We start from the raw sequence: 20655 nt of genomic DNA, 5'->3' as shown, positions 1-20655 counted from the left end.
AACCGTTTAAGAATAAGCATAGAAGTTCAGGCAATGGGACACTTGGTTGAATGCACACATTACATCCTTGCCCAGGATTCAAGTCTTCACTCCTCACCTTCAGGGGGAAAACCTCACAAGTAGTGAGGTACTGCAGATGTCTCTCTTTTTCTCCCTATTTCCTCTTCCTCTTCTCTCTTCTCAATTTTTCTCTGTCCAATCTAATTTAAAAAAATTTTTTTAAGAAAAAGATGGCTACCAGGGGGATCCCTTGTACAGGCATCGGACCCAGTCATAACACTAGTGGTAATTAAAAAAAAAAAGGCATCTCAGTCTTCACTTGCTCCCTCAGTACCCACACAGAGTATGAGCATACTGTCCACACTGGACTGCCCCACTGCTGGTACAAATTTCTATTTAGTTGTGAAGACTCATCATTAGCAGCCAACCCCAAAACCCACTTTTCACAAGTATTTGTTGTATCTTTTCTGAAGGTAAAAAAAGCAACCATATTCATTAGAACTTTATTGTATATTCTAAACATTTAACATGTAAAAATGCCATTTTTAAATTTATTTATAAAATATAAAATAAAAAATATCAACAAGACCAGAGAATAAGAAGGATATAATTCTACACAATTCCCATGACCAGAGTTCCCTATCCCTCCCACCTTGAAAGCTTTCCTATTCTTTATCTCTCTGGGATAATTGACCCAAGGATCATTATGGGGTGCAGAAGGTGGAAGGTTTGCCTTCTGTAATTGCTTCTCCACTAAACATGGGTGTTGGAAGGTCGATCCATACTTCCAGCCGGTTTCTATCTTTCCCTAGTGGGGCAAGGTTCTGGAGAAGGGATGTCCCAGGGTACATTGGTGAGGTCATCTGCCCAGGGAAGTCAGGTAAAAATCCTATTTTTATTCAATGCCTACTTTCTTTTTTAGCCTATCACTGACTAAGTTTTTTGGATTATTATGCTCCTAACCCCACTATTCCCATAAAGTCCCTATTTTTATTACATGGTTTTGTATAGTACAATGTTTTTCTAGTGATGCACATGTTATCTGTTTAATTATAATAGAATTCATTGAAAAATGCATAGAGCAGGACTGGACCACACTAAAACACTCAATAAATGCTAGCTGTCAGTATTTATTAGATGAGAAACTGGTGGGCACATAGTAACCACTCAATAAATGTCCATCTCTTTCCTTTCTCTAATAGCCATATAAAGATTCTTAATCCAGTTAAACTGTCAATACATGTATGACATAAAAAAACAAAAGACAATGTGAAGCAATTATCTTTTAGTTCAGATCACAAATGCAAAGTTATCATTGGGAATCTTGTTATTTATCCTAAATGAGCATAAGTGTTTTTTTTCTTGGATTGTTTTTAGCAGGTTGGACACCACACACACAAACACGCAAAGAAATACTTCCATTTCTTCTGTGAGTTTAACCAATTTTTTTGTGCTTCATGTAATTAACCATTTGTGCCTGGACAGGATATCAGGATTTCATAACAAAGAAGGTATCTTGGTAAGGAGAATGCAGGAATTGCATGTGGGCAGTCTGGATTCAACCCTGAAACAACTTATCACAGAGAAGTATGCTAGTCCTCTCTCTCCATCACTCTCAAAGGAGATATTTTATTAACATTTCAGCATTTCTCCTATTTTACTGAGGAATTTTCAGTTCCTTTGCCCCTCACAGGAAGTGTGAAAATTGGAGAGGAGATATTTGTATAGCTAGATCAAGATCTTGAGAGAAAGGATCAGGATTTAGATTCCCTTGCTGCCAGATTCAGAACTATCTTCCTGAGCACATGAGTTTTATTTTCTATAGCACTTATCTGGGTACTTCCACCAATAAGCAAATTTTCAATTTCTTGATCTCCTATACCGATCAGAGCAAATTGCTCTAAATCTCCAGCAGATGTGTTTTTTCATGTAGGTTTTTTTTCTCTCTGCCTGAACAATCCACATAAGTATTTCTTATTAATGAACCACAGTGACATTCACATTCCAGCCTTTGAGGGGTTTTAGAAGAGACCAGGTTACTTTGTAAGGAGACCAAGGTCCTCTCATCATTTTCTCATCATTCTCTAGGAGAATGGATTTGGAATAACCTAAGGCTAGGAGACCACAGAGCCCAAAGGCAGCTGGGAAACCTGAGAGATAATTATACTCCCCCTATCATTCTTTTGACCAAAAAAGATACCATTTTGGTGATGGTACTTATAGTCTGGCAGCTGTCCATCCCCATTTGTATTTCCACTGAGGGGAGCTCCAGCCCCTGTGAGCCTCCATACCAAAAAAGGATGGGGGGGTACCCGGAAGATGGCGGACTGAGAAGCTGCTAGTGGCTTGAGCTCTGACCATATCATCTGGAAATGGTAGGATTTTCTGCCTTTAATAGGCCAGTCAATAAGGGGTCCTACCAGTGACACCAAGGAGGTGACTATAACTTAATTTGGGTTAAAAAATAGAGTAGAAAAAAAGGGAAAAAAATTTTCTTTTAAATTATTATTCCCAAAGCGCACCTCCTCCCCCTCCCCCCCATAACCAGTCCCTGAGGACCAGCTCCTAGCAGGCTCCCCTGCTGAGCTTCTTTCTTTACCAAGATTCCTGTCCCACCAGGGAGTATCATTCATTCTAAATCTATACCCTTCTGAAACCTCTGGCCTTTTTTCTTTCTAAGTAGCCAACCCCCCCAATCCCCCTGCATAGCTAATTAAATAATAAAAAATAAATAAATAAAAAACTCTTTCCTTTCACTGCTCTTTTATTACTGTTATTTTTCTTATCTTTTTCTTTTTACTCTCTCTTTTTTTTTTCTTTTTATCATTCTTGTCATCCTTTCTTCCTTAATTCTATAGCTTCCAAAGCCACAGGCCCCATCCCCCACACCACCAAACAGTGTGCTTTCACTGAATTCACTGATACATGGTTGGGAATTATTTTGGGGAAGAATTCTGAGTCAGAGTGGACTCTCACTGTGAGTATCTCTGCTCAGCTTCCCTTCCTCCTTTAGCTACCCCTAGAATATACAGTGGATAATAGATTTGCATAACTGTCTATTTCAGCTATCCTTGTCTAGTCCTGTGGTCTTTTTTTTTTGGTTTTTTTAAAATTTTTTTTTCTTTCTTAACAATCACAAGGTTTCTCTGCTCACAAGGTTTGAGGTAATCTGGGACAGGTTTTATTTTTTTACCCTGCTCTATTTTATTATTAATATTATATAAAGGCACATATCTTCCCCCCCCCCTTTAGGTTGATCAGAATTAACTCATAGGGTATCTTTTATTGCTAGGGTAGTGGGCATCTTATCTATTGTGGGAGGAACTTGTCTCGTTACTCCTACCTCCTCTACAAACTCTCCCCTTCCACCTCCTCCTAGCTAATTAAAAAAATTAAATTAAATTAAATTAAAAATAAAGTAATCAAAAAACAAACTTTCCTTTCACTGCTACTGCTCTTTAATTACATCTCTTGTTCTTATCTTTTCTCATCTCTCTCTCTTGTTTCTTTTTTTTTTATCTTGTCATACACTTCTTTCTTCTTCTTTGCCTTTCTGAATTTGTGAATTATTTTGGGGAAGAAATCTGACTCAGAGTGGACTCTCTATGTGTGTATCTCTGCTATACTTCCCTTTCCCCTCTTGTTAACTGTCTATGCTTGCTATCCCTTCTTTCTTTTCCTTTATTCTTCACTGGGATTTGATTACTATTTTTTCATGGACTGGAGACATTGTTTGGCTAACTGGTAGTGATTAAACTGCTTCAATACTTGCTTCAGTTGCTATTGTAATTCCTGAGGTTGGTGAGTGCAATTGTCATAAAGGTATTTACTACAGTGTTGCTTGTACTCAATACACAACAACTGAGGAACAACAGAGCATAAAAATAAGAAACACATAAATCAAAAAAATGGGTAGATCAAAAACAAATGAAACTGCTACTCCAATGAATGAAGACAAGAGCCCAGAAGAAACTACAAATCAGCCAGAAGTAACCATAGATAAGAAAAGTATGCAAGCAATAATAAACTTATTAATCACAGAAATGAAAACAACATTGGAGGAAAGGAATGGCAATATTAGGGAAACAACAGTTGAGACCCCCAAGGAAAATACTCATTATCTTGAGGCAATTAGAGAACTGAAAGCTGAAATAGCTGTAATGAAGAAAGAAGCTGAGGCAAAGGAAAGCAGACTAACAGAAGCAGAAAACAGAATTAGTCAGACAGAGGATGAGTTAGAGGAAACTAAGAAAGAGGTGAAAGAGCTCAAAAAGAGATTGAGAGACTCTGAAAACAACAACAGAGACATATGGGATGATCTCAAAAGAAGTAACATTTGTATAATTGGCCTGCCAGAGGAAGAAAGAGAGGAAGGGGAAGCAAACATTCTAAAGGAAATAATAGAAGAAAACTTGACAGACCTGAATAACAGAAAGGACATCAAGATTCAAGAGGCCTAGAGAGTTCCAAACAGAATCAACCCAGAACTGAAGACACCAAGACACATCAGAGTCGCAATGAGAAGGAGTAAGGATAAAGAAAGGATCCTAAAGGCTGCAAGAAACAAAAAGTCACATACAGGGGAAAACCCATAAGATTATCTGCAGACTTCCCCACTCAAACTCTAAAAGCCAGAAGGGAATGGCAAGATATCTATCGAACCCTGAATGAAAAAGGGTTTCAACCAAGGATAATATATCCTGCTAGACTTTCATTCAAACTAGATGGAAGGATCAAAACCTTCTTACACAATCAACAGTTAAAGGAGGCAACCATCATCAAACTGGCCCTGAAAGAGGTTCTAAAAGACCTCTTATAAACAAGAACATCACTATAATACTTGCAATATAGCAGAGCAAACAAAATTTTTTTTGAACAATGGCACTACAATATATTAAATCCATAATATCAAAAAATGTCAATGGCTTAAACTCACCCATCAAAAGGCACAGAGTGGGGGGATGGATCAGAAAACATAACCCAACCATATGCTGCTTGCAAGAATACCATCTGTCACAACAAGATAAACACAGACTTAAAGTAAAGGATGGAAAACTATCATACAGGCTAGCGGACCACAAAAAAGGGCAGGAACAGCCATTCTCATCTCAGACACGATAGATTTTAAATTAAATAAAGTAATAAAAGATAGGCAAGGACACTACATAATGATTAGAGGATCAATCAGCCAAGAAGACTTAACAATCATTAACATCTATGCACCCAATGAGGGACCATCTAAATACGTCAAGCACTTACTGAAAGAATTTCAAAAATACATGAATAGTAATACAGTAATAGTGGGAGACTTCAATACCCCACTCTCACACTTAGACAACAAAGCAGAGAACCAACAAAGATACAAGAGAATTGAATGAAGAAATTGACAGACTAGACCTCTTGGACATTTTCAGAGTCCTTCACCCAAAAAAACTGGAATACACCTTCTTTTCAAATCCACATAACACATACTCAAGGATAGACCATATGTTAGGCCACAAAGACAACATCAATAAATTCAAGAACATTGAAATCATCCCAAGTATCTGCGCAGACCACAGTGGAGTAAAACTAACATTTAACAACAAACGGAAAATTATTAAAAGACAAAGAATTTGGAAACTAAACAACATACTCCTTAAGAACCACTGGGTCAGAGATTCACTCAAGGAGGAAATTCAAATGTTCCTGGAAACAAATGAAAATGAAGATACAACCTATCAAAATATTTGGGACACAGCTAAAGCAGTACTGAGAGGGAAAGTTATAGCCATACAATCACATATTAAACACTAAGAAGAAGCTCAAATGAACGACCTTACTGCACACCTCAAGGACGTAGAGGAAGAGGAACAAAAGAACCCTAAAGCATCTGAAAGGACAGAAATCACTAAAGTTAGAGCAGAAATAAACAACATCAAAAATAAAAGAACCATACAAAAGATCAATGAAGCCAAATGTTGGTTCTTCGAAAGATTAAACAAAATTGACAACCCCCTAGCCAGACTCACCAAACAAAAAAGAGAGAAGACTCAAATTAATAGAATTGTAAACGATGCAGGAGATATCACAACTGACACCACAGAAATCCAGAGAATCCTGCGAAACTTTTATAAAGAACTATATGCCACCAAGCTAGAGAATCTGGAAGAAATGGAACAATTCCTAGAAGTACATGCCCTTCCAAAACAGAACCAAGAAGAACTACAAAATCTATATGCACCAATCACAGACAAAGAAATTGAAACTATTATTAAAAACCTCCCCAACAACAAAAGTCCTGGACAAGATGGCTTCACAAACGAATTCTACAAAACTTTCAGGAAACAGTTAGTAGCCATACTTCTTAAGCTTTCCCATAAGATTGAAGAAACAGGAATACTCCCTTTCACCATCTATGAAGCCAACATCACCCTGATACCAAAAGCTGATAGGGACAGAACAAAAAAGGAAAACTACAGACCAATATCTCTGATGAACATAGATGCCAAAATATTAAACAAGATCTTGGGCAACCGGATAAAGCAGCACATCAAAAAGATTGTTCATCACGACCAAGTGGGATTCATCCCAGGAATGCAAGGCTGGTTCAACATCCATAAGTCAATCAATGTCATTCACCACATCAATAAAAGCAAAGCCAAAAAACACATGATTATCTCAATAGATGCAGAGAAAGCCTTTGACAAAATCCAACACCCATTCATGCTCAAAACTCTACAAAAATGGGAATAGATGGGAAATTCCTCAAGAGAGTGGAGTCTATATATAGCAAACCTACAGCCAACATCATACTCAATGGACAGAAGCTGAAAGCATTCCCCCTCAGATCGGGGACTAGACAGGGCTGTCCACTGTCACCATTACTCTTCAACATAGTATTGGAAGTTCTTGGCATAGCAATCAGGCAGGAGAAAGGAATCAAAGGAATACAGATTGGAAGGGAAGAAGTCAAGCTCTCACTATTTGCAGATGATATGATAGTATACAGAGAAAAACCTACAAAATCCAGCAGAAAACTACTGGAAGTTATTAGGCAATATAGCAAGGTATCAGGCTACAAAATCAATGTACAAAAATCAGTGGCATTTTTTATGCAAACACTAAATCTGAAGAAGACATCCAAAAATCACTCCCATTTACTGTTTCAGCAAAATCAATCAAATACCTAGGAATAAAGTTGACCAAAGAAGTGAAAGACTTGTATGCTGAAAACTGTGAGTCGCTACTCAAGGAAATAGAAACTGATACCAAGAAATGGAATGCTCATGGATTGGAAGAATAAATATCATCCAAATGAATATTCTCCCCAGAGCCATATACAAATTTAATGCAATACCCATCAAAGTTCCACCAAGCTTCTTTAAGAGAATAGAACAAACACTACAATCATTTAACTGGAACATGAAAATACTTAGAATTGCCAAAACCATCTTGAGGAAAAGAAACAGAAATGGAGGCATCACACTCCCAGACCTTAAACTATATTATAAAGCCATCATCATCAAAACAGCATGGTACTGGAACAAAAATAGGCACACAGACCATTGGAACAGCATTGATATCCCAGAAGTAAAACCCACACCTATAGACATCTAATCTTTGATAAGAGGGCCCAAAAGATTAAATGGAAGAAGTAGGCTTTCTTCAATAAATGGTGCTGGGAAAACTGGGTTGTAACATGCAGAAGAATGAAATTGAACCACTTTATCTCACCAGAAACAAAAATCAACTCCAAATGGATCAAAGACCTAGATGTCAGACCAGAAACAATCAAATACCTAGAGGAAAACATTGGTAAAACAATTTCCCACCTACACCTCAAGGACATCTTTGATGAATCAAACTCAATTGCAAGGAAGACTAAAGCAGAAACAAACCAATGAGTCTACATCAAATTGAAAAGCTTCTGCACATCCAAAGAAACTATTAAACAAACAAAGAGACGCCTCACAGAATGGAAGAAGATCTTCACATGCCATACATCAGACAAGAAACTAATCACCAAAATATATAAAGAGCTCAGCAAACTTAGCACCAAAAAAGCAAATGACCCCATCCAAAAATGGGCAGAGGATATGAATGAAACATTCACTACAGAGGAGATCCAAAAGGCTAACAAACATATGAATAACTGCTCTAGGTCACTGATTGTCAGAGAAATGCAAATTAAGACAACACTAAGATACCACCTCACTTCTGTAAGAATGGCATACATCAAAAAAGACAGTAGCAACAAATGCTGGAGAGGCTGTGGGGACAGAGGAACCCTTTTACATTGCTGGTGGGAATGTAAATTGGTACAGACTCTGTGGAGAGCAGTCTGGAAATCTCTCAGAAGGCTAGACATGGACCTTCCATATCATCCAGTAATTCCTCTCCTGGGATTATACCCCAAGGACTCCATAACACCCAATCAAAAAGTTGTGTGTACTCCTATGTTCATAGCAGCACAATTCAGAATAGTTAAAACCTGGAAGCAACCCAGGTGCCCAACAACAGATGAGTGGCTGAGAAAGCTGTGGTATATATACACAATGGAATACTATGCAGCTATCAAGAATAATGAACCCAACTTCTCTGACCCATCTTGAACAGAGCTAGAAGGAATTATGTTAAGTGAGCTAAGTCAGAAAGGTAAAGATGAGTATGGGACGATCCCACTCATCAACAGAAGTTGAGGAAGAAGATCTGAAAGGGAAACTAAAAGCAGGACCTGACCAAATTGTAAGTAGGGCACAAAAGTTAAAGCCCTGTGGTGAGGCGTAGACATGGAGCTTCCTGGGCCAGTGGGGGGTGGGAATTAGTGGGAGGGATGGGTCACAGTCTCTTGGTGGTGGAAATGGTGTTTATGTACACTCCTAGTAAAATGTAGTCATATAAATCACCAGTTAATTAATATGAGAGGGGGAAAATTAAATGTATGTCTCAAAGCTTTTCATAACACAAACTGAATCTTTTTAATATATACGCTGTGAAATTGATATGCAGACTCTCTCAAAAGCCTAGACCAAGTAGATCAGAAGCAACCAATAGCACAGCTATATACAAGATACTGGGTACTGTACAGCAAACCCTAACAAAAGGACTTTTCAAAGTTAACCCAATTTACCAATTAATGTGATGATAACATCAACTATCGATTGTCTTTTTGAATCCTAAGACAGCAGGAACCTCACATTTCCACTATAGAGCCTCTACTTCCCCCAGTCCTGGAACCCTTGGATAGGGCCCACTTTCCCGTATGCCTCTCCCAATCCATATCAAATAATATTGCATCTGCCGATCACAACCTAATGAACCCAACGATTGCCACCTCAACATGCTTCAGCTCAGACTGTGTCCAGAGACTTCACGTGTGGAATGACAACCCTTCAGCTTCATTACTCGGGTGAGACCTTTCCTTTCATAGTATACTCTAATTCCATCTCAGGTGGTTCACTTTCTAACAAAGTCCCAAAACATAGATGTATACCAGTTTCTGTGAGAGAGAGCATATGTTCACACGTATCCATAAACTACTGCAAAATATATACCTGAAAGCAGAAGTACACTAGAGTTTGCAGTGAATATCCCCCTAACACTTCCTCTCCACTATTCCAAGCTTTGGGTCCATGATTGCTCAACAATTTGTTTGACTTTGTATGTTAACTCTCTTTTCAGTCACCAGGTTCCAGATGTCAGGATGCCGGCCAGGCTTCCCTGGACTGAAGACCCTACCAATGTGTCTTAGAGCTCCACTTCCCCAGAGACCTACCCTACTAGGGAAAGAGAGAGGCAGACTGGGAGTATGGACCGACCAGTCAACGCCCATGTTCAGAGGGGAAGCAATTACAGAAGTTAGACCTTCCACCTTCTACAACCCACAATGACCCTGGGTCCATGCTCCCAGAGTGCGAAAGCTATCAGGGGAGGGGGTGGGATATGGAGATTGGGGTGGGAATTGTGTGGAGTTGTACCCCTCCTACCCTATGGTTTTGTTAATTTATCCTTTCTTAAATAAAAAATAAATAAATAAATAAATAAAATTTAAAAATAAAAAATAAAAATAAATAAAACCAAAAAAAAAAAAAAAAAGGATGAGGTATCCTGGAACAAAAAAATAAAATGGCAGAGATGGCTATAGTGACATCCAGGACTCCAGATGGCATCCTCTTCTTTAGGATGAAACAAAAGGAATGTATCTCAGCCTCCCCAATCTATTAGCTCACTAAGTAATTCCTTAATTATAACAGCACAGGGGAAAAACGACAATGTCCATTAACAAAAATAGTAAACTTGGTCATGACTTCAGTGACACTTGCAGAGGCATGAAGCATTCTCAAAAACCCCTTTCACATAAGTATCTAGGTAGATGGCTCTTTTCCACACAGGCCCCCTTTTTCTCTATTACCCCCTTAGAATACTCCTGGATTTGAATAATGGATCAGCCAGAGACTCCTGTGTTAGTGCTTAGAGCTCTGTTACAACCAGATCTTTTCTATTGTCCCAGGCATCTCTATGACTCTTACTAATGCGCCATCTCAAACGGTGTTATTTTGATGTGCTTGTTTCCTAATGGTCTTCATCTCATTACTCTCCTTTTCCACCAGAAGTGAAAGATGAAAGGAAAGAAAGGTCACAATTATTACATAGGAACTCAGGAAACCTGAAATGAGACCTTTTAGCCTTCAAAAGGAACAGAGCTGAAGAGAGAGGTAATTGTCATGAGACCAAATATGAGGTATTTACCGCTGCTTCCAGGGCTCCCCAACTTGGAATCAACATTCAGTTTTCCTTAGATTATTCCCTTTCCTAGTTATTCACAGCCTCTGTACAGTCAAAATATGGGATGAAGGAAGACAATTGGTAACAATATCTATGGTGACAAGCTAACATGATTAACCCTGGCACTATTCTGGGTCTTTACCTAAACAATATTGACCCCCTAGTTAGACTTCATACAATCGTATATGGTAGCCATTAATATTATCCTATTTTTTTTTTTTAGATGTGAGTACTAAGCACAGAAAAAAAATGAGTAATTTTCTTAAAGTCATAGAGCAAGTGAATGATCAGAGATATCTGTATGGCTCAAGTCCTAATCACCTGGGCAGTCAGATTGACTCATCTGAATTAACATCCACCTCCACCAGCTTCCTGAATGTTGTTGGACTATTACTCACCCTCTCTGAGCCTCTATTTCATCATATAGGGATTGTAAATGTCAAGCCTTACCTTGAAGCATCACTGGAACAAATGAGACTGAGTCTTTGAAGTTGGTGCCCATCCAAGAGGATGCACAGAAAACATTCACCCGCATTACTTAGTCTGCTTTTCAATGCAGCACAAGAGCTGGCATTGTCCTTATACCTGTTTCACTCCAACCCAGGCCATTTGCCTCTGCAGAGACCTAGTTAAAATCAATCAATAAATCAATAAATAAGTGAGATATTTCCTTTTCCTCATTCACATTCCTACCTTGCATCTCTGCCCTGGTACCCTGAGAGCCAGCCCTCTTCTACTTTGTTCTCTCAAGGAATCCCAATATTATGGTCCAACTCCATTTCTGAGAACCTTGAGTGGATCACAAAACCTATAAATTATTTGCTGTTCATATTCCACAGGAGAACTTCACTTCATGCCATAATCAGAGGGTGAGGATACAGAGTTCTAGGCTATGAAAAACTTTTCTTTTCCCTTTATGGTTATTGCTAAGGTTGATGCCTATGCAATGACTCCTCCACTCTCAGTGACATTTTTGTTTGTTTTGTTTTGTTTGTTTGTTTTTTCCTTTGATAGAGACAGAGAGAAATTGAGAAGGAATGCGGAGAGAGGGAGAGAGACACCCACAGCACTGTTCTACTACTCATGAATCTTCCCCTCCTGCAGGTAGAGACCAGGAGCTTGAACTCTGAGCTTGAGTCCTTGCACATAATATATGCACTCTACCAGGTGTGTTATCACTCAACCCTAAAGCCTTATACTGTAATGGAGAAAACTGGCAACTTAAAGGGGAGGTTAATAAATAGAACTATAATCATTGTCATGAAAGAAACAAGCAGAGTACATAAATGTCCTCTCATCTGAGTTGTCAGAGACGGCCGCTCTGGGGAAGAGACACAAGGATGAAATAAAAAGCAGCAAAATAAGGCCAAAACGAAGAGTATTCTGATTCTTTGTCAACAGAGGAAGATATTCTTCTACCAAGCCCCCTACACCAAGCTCCAATATAAGGGTAGCATACAAGGGTCGGGTCTCTCTCCTAAGGTTCATCACTATAAATAGTCTTTTTTTTCCCAAGTCAATAGCCACATGTTTTATTTTATATTTTTTCTTTATTGGAGGGATTAATGGTTTACAGTCAACAGTAAAATACAGTGGCCTGTACCTGTGTGTCATTTCTCCCTTTTCCACTTAACACTCTAACCACCCCCCCCCCCAGGTCCTCCTCCACCTGTTCCAGGATCTGAGCACTTCCTCACCCCCACCCCAGAGTCCTTCACTTTGGGGCAACACACCAAGTATTTTCTTTTTATAAGGCTCTTTAAATTACATATGAAAGATAAAGAAAGAGAGAGAGAATGAGAGAAACACAGAGAAAAAAATATATATGACTATTCAGCTCTGGCATACAGTGGTTCAGGGAACTGAATCTATGGTCTCTGAGACCACAGACATGCAAGTTGATGCTCAGACTGAGCTCTCCAGTTCAGTTTCAAGTTTGTTGTTGTTGTTGTTTGTTTGTTTTAAGCTTTCTCATTCATGCTGCTCTGCCTCTTCTTGATTTCAGTTTCTCCATCTATACAATAGGGTTGCAATGTTTGTTTTTGACTGAACAGAGTAGTCACCAGGGAGGACTAGAGGAGATAATGCTATCTACCACAACATAATACGAATATTCCTGAGGGCCGGGGTGTGGTGCACCAGGTTGAGCACACATAGTACAAAGATCCACACAAGGATCCTGGTTCAAGCCCCCAGCTCCCCACCTGCGGGGGTGGGGGCACTTCACAGGTGGTAAAACAGGTCTCCAGGTGACTATCTTTCTCTCCCCCTTCTCTATCGTCTCTTCCCTTCTCAATTATCTCTTTCCTATCCAATAAAGAAAAAAAAAAGAATATTCTCAATGTGGGGATGATTAAGGAGGTAACAGACCCCCATGTAGAACCCTCTATAATGAACTTCTGCCCCCACTTTCAGGCACTTTCACCTAAATAATTTTTTTAAAGTCTTCCTTTGATGCTTTTGGAAATTTGAGATGTAATTTTGTTCTTGAATACTCATGCACTTGTCATGAAAATAGAAATACTTTTCCTATGGCTGTCTCACAAAATTGAGGTGCTCATGGTCAGGGAGGCAGAAGGGCTCTCTGATTCTCTTAAGACAAAGATCTTGTTCAGATTATTATCAGGCAGAGTCTTGGAAAAGAGAGATGCAGGGGTTGGGAGATCTCACTGTCGTTCCTGACCTGCCAAGTTCCAGGGTCCCTGGAACTGGATCAAAGTCATTGTGGCATTCCTTTGTTTTGAGATCAAGTAGTATTAAAGGTTCCATTTCCCATATTTACCTTGCTCCTGTGTTTGGAAAATAACCCACCTCAGCATCCCCCCTCCCTGCCCCTACCATGGCAGCAATTGACCTCTGTTTCCAACAAAAAAATTTCTGGGCTCAGGACTTTCAGCCCCACAGTCTGAGAGCCAGAGGAGGCCAGGCCCCTCTCTCATATTACCAACCTCTGAGGAAGCTCTTTTGACCCTTCTCTGTTGTTATTATTATGATTCTCCTCATTTCTTCAGCCATTATCATCCTGAGCCCACCCTGCATCCCAGCTCCTTACTTCCCAGTGCCTCATTGTTCAAAGTTTCCATAGTTACTCCACTGCCCTTGTCACTTCCGCCCAGGCCTCACAGATCACACACCATCATAATCACCCAAAGTCTCTGAACCATCCCCCTATGCTATGTTCCTCATAAACTTCTGTAGCTTCTCAGCAACCCACCCCCCCAACTTCATAAACACACACACACACACACACACACACACACACATACACACATGGGCTGGTAGGATCTTAAGCCAGGACTAGCCCATTATCCCTTTGCTTAGCACCTTTCAGTAACTCCTAAAAATAAATTATTGAGCATAAAAGTCCAGTCTCAGTTACATAGGCTCCTATGCTGAATATGGACCACAGTTCAAATTGATGGGGTTCACAGTTAATAATAATTATATATTGTCCCCATATTTGAGAGCTACTCTCTTCTCTGATACAGCTTTCTAGTTCTTTTTCCAACTATGACACCATCTCCCCAAACAATACCTTGGGTCCATCTGCATGTTAGCTATCAGACTCAGGCAAAAAATGGTAAAGTCATGGGTTCCTTGGAATATACCTAAAATAGACCTACCAGCTTTTTCCAAAATGGAGACCTCAAATCTTCATCTGCTATATTCTTGCCTTTAGATTCATGATTAGTCAATAATTTGTTCTGCTTTACTTCTTAACTTTTTTTCAGCCACCAGGTTCCAAATGCTACCATGATGTCAACCTGATTTCCTTGGGCAAATATGTCCTGGAATCTTGCTTCCCCATAGCTCTGCCCCACTAGAGAAAGAGAGAAACAGGCTGGGAGTATGGACTGACCTGCCAACACTCATGTTCAGTGGAGAAGCAACTACAGAAGCCAGACCTTCCACCTTCTGCACCCCATAATGATCTGCCTCTGTGTCATTGTACATACTATCTCAGAAGAACTAGGAGCACTTGCACTACCCAACCAGTTTCTTTGCATGTTTTAAAACCTGTTCAAAGGCAGATATTTAGAGGAAGAACCTTCAGTATTTATTTTTTTTTCTTTCTTTCTTTCTTTCTTTCTTTCTTTCTTTCTTTCTTTCTTTCTTCCTTTGTGGTATTGTATGAAAAAGAAGCCAGGGTACTGCTCAATTCCTGCATATGACAGTGTCCAAAACTGATTCTGGGATTTCTGGGGCTTTTGGAGCCTCAGTCATGCACACTTTGCTCTTTGACCCTAAGCTTGATTGCATGAATCCAGGGGTTATTATTCATTTCCTGGAAAGGTCAGAGTAAATATCACAGACAGGTAGGACTACATGCATTCCCTCTAATATCTACTACACACTACCATGCAGCATAAAGACAGCCATAGATTATACATAAATAAATACCCATGACCAAGTCCAATAGAATTTTATTTATGAATGTGAAATTTCTCATTTTACATAATTATTATGTGTTAAGGAAAACTGTTTCTCTTGATTGGTTTTCAACAATATGAAAGTTTCTTTTTTTTTTAAGTTGTTCTCACTGGGGCTTCAGCAACTCAGACCCTACCTTTTCAGACAATTGAAAGAGGGGAAGAGATAGAGAAAGAGACACCACAGCACCAAAAAATTCCCCCCTCCCAATGTAGTATGGAACAGGATCAAATCTTGTGCATAGCAAAGCTGGGGCCCTCCCAGGTGAGCTATCTTTCTGTCCTGAAATATAGCAATATTTTAATTTTATTTTATTACAGGGGAGACATTAACACATAGGCACAGTTTCATTATGCACCAGGATCTTAAAGTTGTCTTCTGATCCCCCCTTCCCCTTCCCCAGAGTCCCTTGCTTTGATGCAATACCCCATAACTGATCCCTATTTCGTTTTGTGTTCTCCCTCCCTGTCCCTATTTATCAAGTCCCACTTATAAGTGAGACTTATATAGGTATCTGTTCTTCTCTTTCTGACTTATCTCACTTAACATGATGTCTTCAAGTTCCATCCAAGATGATGCAAAGGAGATGACTTCATCATTTTTAATCACTGAGCAGTATTCTATCATGTAAATATACCCCAATTTTTTTAGCCACTCATCTATTATTGGACATCTGTGTTGCTTCCAGGTTTTGGCAACTACAAATTGTGCTGCTGTAAACATGAGTATACAAATAACTCTTCTAAAAGATCCCCCCCCCCCTCCACTTTGGGTCAATCCCCAGGAGAGGATTGGTGGGTTATAGGGTAGGTCCATTTCTTATGTTCTGAGAAGTCTCCAGACTTAACCATATTTTTAATCTGTGAGCCATACAGAAGCAGGCATCGGGAGGAAATAATACCCAAAATGTCCTGACCCCAGCTGTATATAGGCCATCTACTTCCTTTCCAACAAGGGCATAGTGATCCCTGACTCAAACCCTGACTAAATCCTGATTAGAATGTAGAGGCAGCAGGAAACACTGAGGAAGGGGAGAGAGTGGAAAGGGGATTCTGTGGGTGGTCTCAAGGAACTGGCAAGGTCAAGCAAGTGAACCCAAGCCTCCACATAGGGACAAAGAAAAGAGCTGCCTGCCTGGCCACATTGGATGAACTACAGCCCATGGGACTCTCTGCTGCAGACCCCAGCCTTTTATGTGTTTCTCTGGAAGGCCACACTCTTGTTAAGTAAATACAAAAGATTGAACACAGTCTCCAGTTTCCACCCACTTTTGCTTTCACAGGCATACAGGGTACAAAGCAGACCTTCCTTTGAACCAGGCCCAAGGCACCCGGTAAACTGAAACAGATTAAGTGCTGAGACACACCAGAGGGACTGTTTTCTATGGCTGGCCCTCCCACAGCTGTTATCATTCTCCTCTTTTTAGAAATGACTGAGCTATGTTCCCTCTTTCCAAGTTTCCCCATTCATATGGAAGAGTGTGGCTCAGAAATCAGACCTGAGCCAGCATTCACCTCAATTTGACATTTCCCCTCTTGCAGTGGCGTTACTTGGGATGGTGTCAAAAGGGATGAAAGAAAAAAAACATTTTCACTCTGGCTTGAAAGTTGGCCACAGTTTGCAGGTGCTCAGGTTGCAGCCTAAAGGAAGTGAGAGTTTGGGGTTTGTGATTTGAGCTGAAAGGCCAAATGGCTTTTCAACAACTGGCATCGAAAGGCTCAGAAATATTGATGCCATGAGCAAAGAAGAAGTGAAAACACTGAAAATTTTGAAAACTTAAGATAATGGTGATATTTATTTTTCAACATGTCTATATATAATACTTTTCCAAGGTCTTTTGAAATTGTATTACCTCCTTCTTTAAGACAAGAGTTGGAAGCCATGTGAAGACTTAAGTTTTGTAGGGGTATATAGCATAATGGTTATGGAAAGAGACTGTCATGCCTGAGGCTCCATAGACCCAGCTTCAATCCCCTGCACTACCATAAACCAGAGTTGATCACTGCTTTGGCTTAAAAAAAAAAAAAATTGAATTTGCTCTTTCAAGATTATCATTTACTAGCTTTATAAAAATTTTAGATTACTGCGTACATTAACTTATGCTGCTAAATTTGCTAAACAAATTTACATACCATAAATTTGTGAGAACTTCAGAAGTTATAAATACTAGGAGGTAAGAGCAACCTTCCTGATTGTTCTTAGATTCAGCTACAAAAATCACTCAACATCACACTGAAAATGCTTACCATTCCACTTTGTGTATTGCATAAAATAGTAAATAAAATATTCCCACTAGTTAATTTCCATAAAGGCATATGATTAAAAACCTCTACCTGCGGGAGTCGGGTGGTAGCGCAGCGGGTTAAGCGCAGGTGGTGCAAAGCACAAGGACTGGCAAAGAATCCTGGTTCGAATCCCCGGCTCCTCACCTGCAGGGGAGTCGCTTCACAGGCGGTGAAGCAGGTCTGCAGGTGTCTATCTTTCTCTCCTCCTCTCTGTCTTCCCCTCCTCTCTCCATTTCTCTCTGTCCTATCCAACAACGACAACAACAATAATAACTACAACAATAAAACAACAAGGGCAACAAAAGGGAATAAATAAATAAATAAAATAAATATTTTTAAAAAACCTCTACCTGCTCAGATTTCCACTGAAATGCCCAAAGTTTATATGTCTAGACAAAAGTCTCCTTCCAATATTCTAAATGGGAACAGAAATGAAGGAGAATGACAGGCCTAAACTTCCTGTAAAAAATGTCTGCCTGAGAGCCAGGCAGTAGCGCAGCGGGTTAAGCGCAGGTGGCGCAAAGCGCAATGACCGCCGTAAGGATCCCAGATTGAGCCCCCGGCTCCCCACCTGCAGGGGAGTCGCTTCACAAGCGGTGAAGCAGGTCTGCAGGTGTCTATCTTTCTCTCTTCCTCTCTTTGTCTTCCCCTCCTCTCTCCATTTCTCTCTTACCTATCCAACAATAACACCAACAATAACTATCAATAACAACAACAATAATAACTACAACAATAAAACAAGGGCAACAATCTAACCAGAAATCTGGTCAGAGTGATGGGAGCTTCAGAAAAGGCAACAATTCAAAGTACTACAATGACACCTTCTTCAAAGTCCCTCTTACTGTAAGGGTCAGAAATATTTGTTTTTACCACAGTACAAGGTGACTTCCACATTTTCTCTTGACTCCATCAGTCACTAGATATAAAGTGTCTGCTGGATTTAAGGTCTAGAAAGCAGGACACTTTTCTAGCCAATCTCCATGTCAGACAAGGTGAACTCTATATCCCATTGACAAAGACATCTGTTGTGTAACCACTGGGCTCACTCACGTTTCAAGCCCTAACTACTTATTGAATCACCAGACACTTTAAGATGTCAGTGAAGAAAAGTAATTGAGAGCAACCCAGACATTTGTCTTCCAATTTTCAGCCTAAGGAATCTTGTCAAAACTTAAGAAAACTCAAATGAAGAAAACTTTCATCCCATCTTATTAACTAGGAGCTAATGCTGGACAAACATTCATCTTCTTTAATAGTATTTATCTGGACTATGTAGAATATTTGTTTGCAACATAAATGCTAGGGTTTTTGTCCCAAGATCTTAGTTAAGTTGAAGTGGGGGAAAAGGGGGAATTTTAAATTTTGAGAAAGAATTGAGAGGACAGGTGGTGGTGCACCTGGTAAGATTTTCACATTACCATATGCTAAGACCCAGCTTCAATCTTTTCCTTCCTTCACCTGAATGGGCAAAGCTTCATGAGCAGTAGAGCCATGATTCAAGTGTCTCTCTTTCTCACAATCTCTCTCCCTGGTTCTTTCTCTCATCTTTATAAAGAAAATAAAAGATGAAAATAATGACTTCTGGGATCTGAGGAGTCATGCAGGTCCCAAGCCCAGCAATACCCTGATGGAAGGGTGGAAGGAAGGAAGGAAGGAAGGAAGGAAGGAAGGAAGGAAGGAAGGAAGGAAGGAAGGAAAGGAAGGAGGGAGGAAGAGAAGGAGGTAAAGGGGGTGGGAGGGAGGGAAAGATATAGAGACTATGTGGGTGTAGAAAGATAAAAAATACAAAACATGAAAGAAGAGAATGATAGACATAATATAACATGAGAAAACTCTAGATGAGAAAAGAATATGAGCAAAAATAAAAGCTCAGATCTAGAGGGATACAGAGGTCACATAGGCTCCTAAGCTGAATATGGGCCCCAGATCAGATCAAATCGATGAAGTTTACAGTAAATAATATTTATACCACTTTCCCATATTAGGTAGCTACTCTCTTCCCTGATCCAGCTTTCTATCCCTTTTCCAGCCATGACATCATCTCCCCAGACAATAACTTAGATCCACCTGCATATCAGATTTCAGACTCAGGGCAACAAAGAAAAAGTAAAACTAGTATAGTCACAAGTCCTTTGGAATATAACTAAAATAGGCCTACTAGCTATCTACAAAATGGAGGGCCCCCAACTCTTCATCTGTACTAGGTCCATGATTAGTCACCAACTTGTTTGGCTTTGTAAATTAACTCTCTTTTCAGCCACCAGGTTCCAGATGCTAGCATGATGTCGACCAGACTTCCCTGGACAGACAACCCCACCAATGTGTCCTGGAGCTCTACTTCCTCAGAGCCCTTCTCCACTAGGGAAAGAGAGAGACAGGCTGGGAGTATGCATCGACCTGTCAACGCCCATGTTCAGCGGGGAAGCAATTACAGAAGGCAGACCTTCCACCTTATGCATCCCACAGTGACCTTGGGTCCATACTCCCAGAGGGATAGAGAATAGGAAAGCTATCAGGGGAGGGGATGGCATAAAGAGTTCTGGTGGTGGGAATTGTATGGAGTTGTAAGCCTCTTATCCTATGGTTTAGTCAATGTTTCCTTTTATAAATTAAAAAAAATTAAAAAAAGAAGCTGCAGACATACAGAAGTTATTTCTGACTGATGTAGTAGAAATAATCAAATGCAGAGCATATAATGAATACCTATAAGTCATTTTTTATAAAGGCAAACCAATAGGGAAAGGGTAAAGGCTATAATCAGAAATTCATGAAAGAGAAGGCAAGAACAGCCAAAAGTATGAGTAATGATCAATTTATCAGGCAATTAGAGAAAGGTGAAATAAACCACAATGAGATATTTTTTAAGACTGTCATACTTACACAAATTTTAAAAGTATGATCATACCAAATGTTAGTGAAAATGCTGTAGTTTAAAAAACAAACAAAAAATCTTTTCCAAGGTCCTAGAACATTTACAAAAATCTGATTACATAATTGGACCTTCATGAAAACCTCAAAACATTCCAAACAGGCAAAGTCTCTTAAAGTCCATTCTCTGACCACAGCAAAGAAACCCAGAGATTTGTTTCTAGAATGTGAAATAAGAAAAGAAGACATTTGGGAATGTGACCTAAATATGAAGATCAACATGTAAAAACTTTCAGGAGAAAAC

This window comes from Erinaceus europaeus, chromosome 1 (genome assembly GCF_950295315.1).
Source record: "Erinaceus europaeus chromosome 1, mEriEur2.1, whole genome shotgun sequence".
Taxonomy (NCBI): Eukaryota; Metazoa; Chordata; class Mammalia; order Eulipotyphla; family Erinaceidae; genus Erinaceus; species Erinaceus europaeus.
This window is presented reverse-complemented; position numbering follows the sequence as displayed.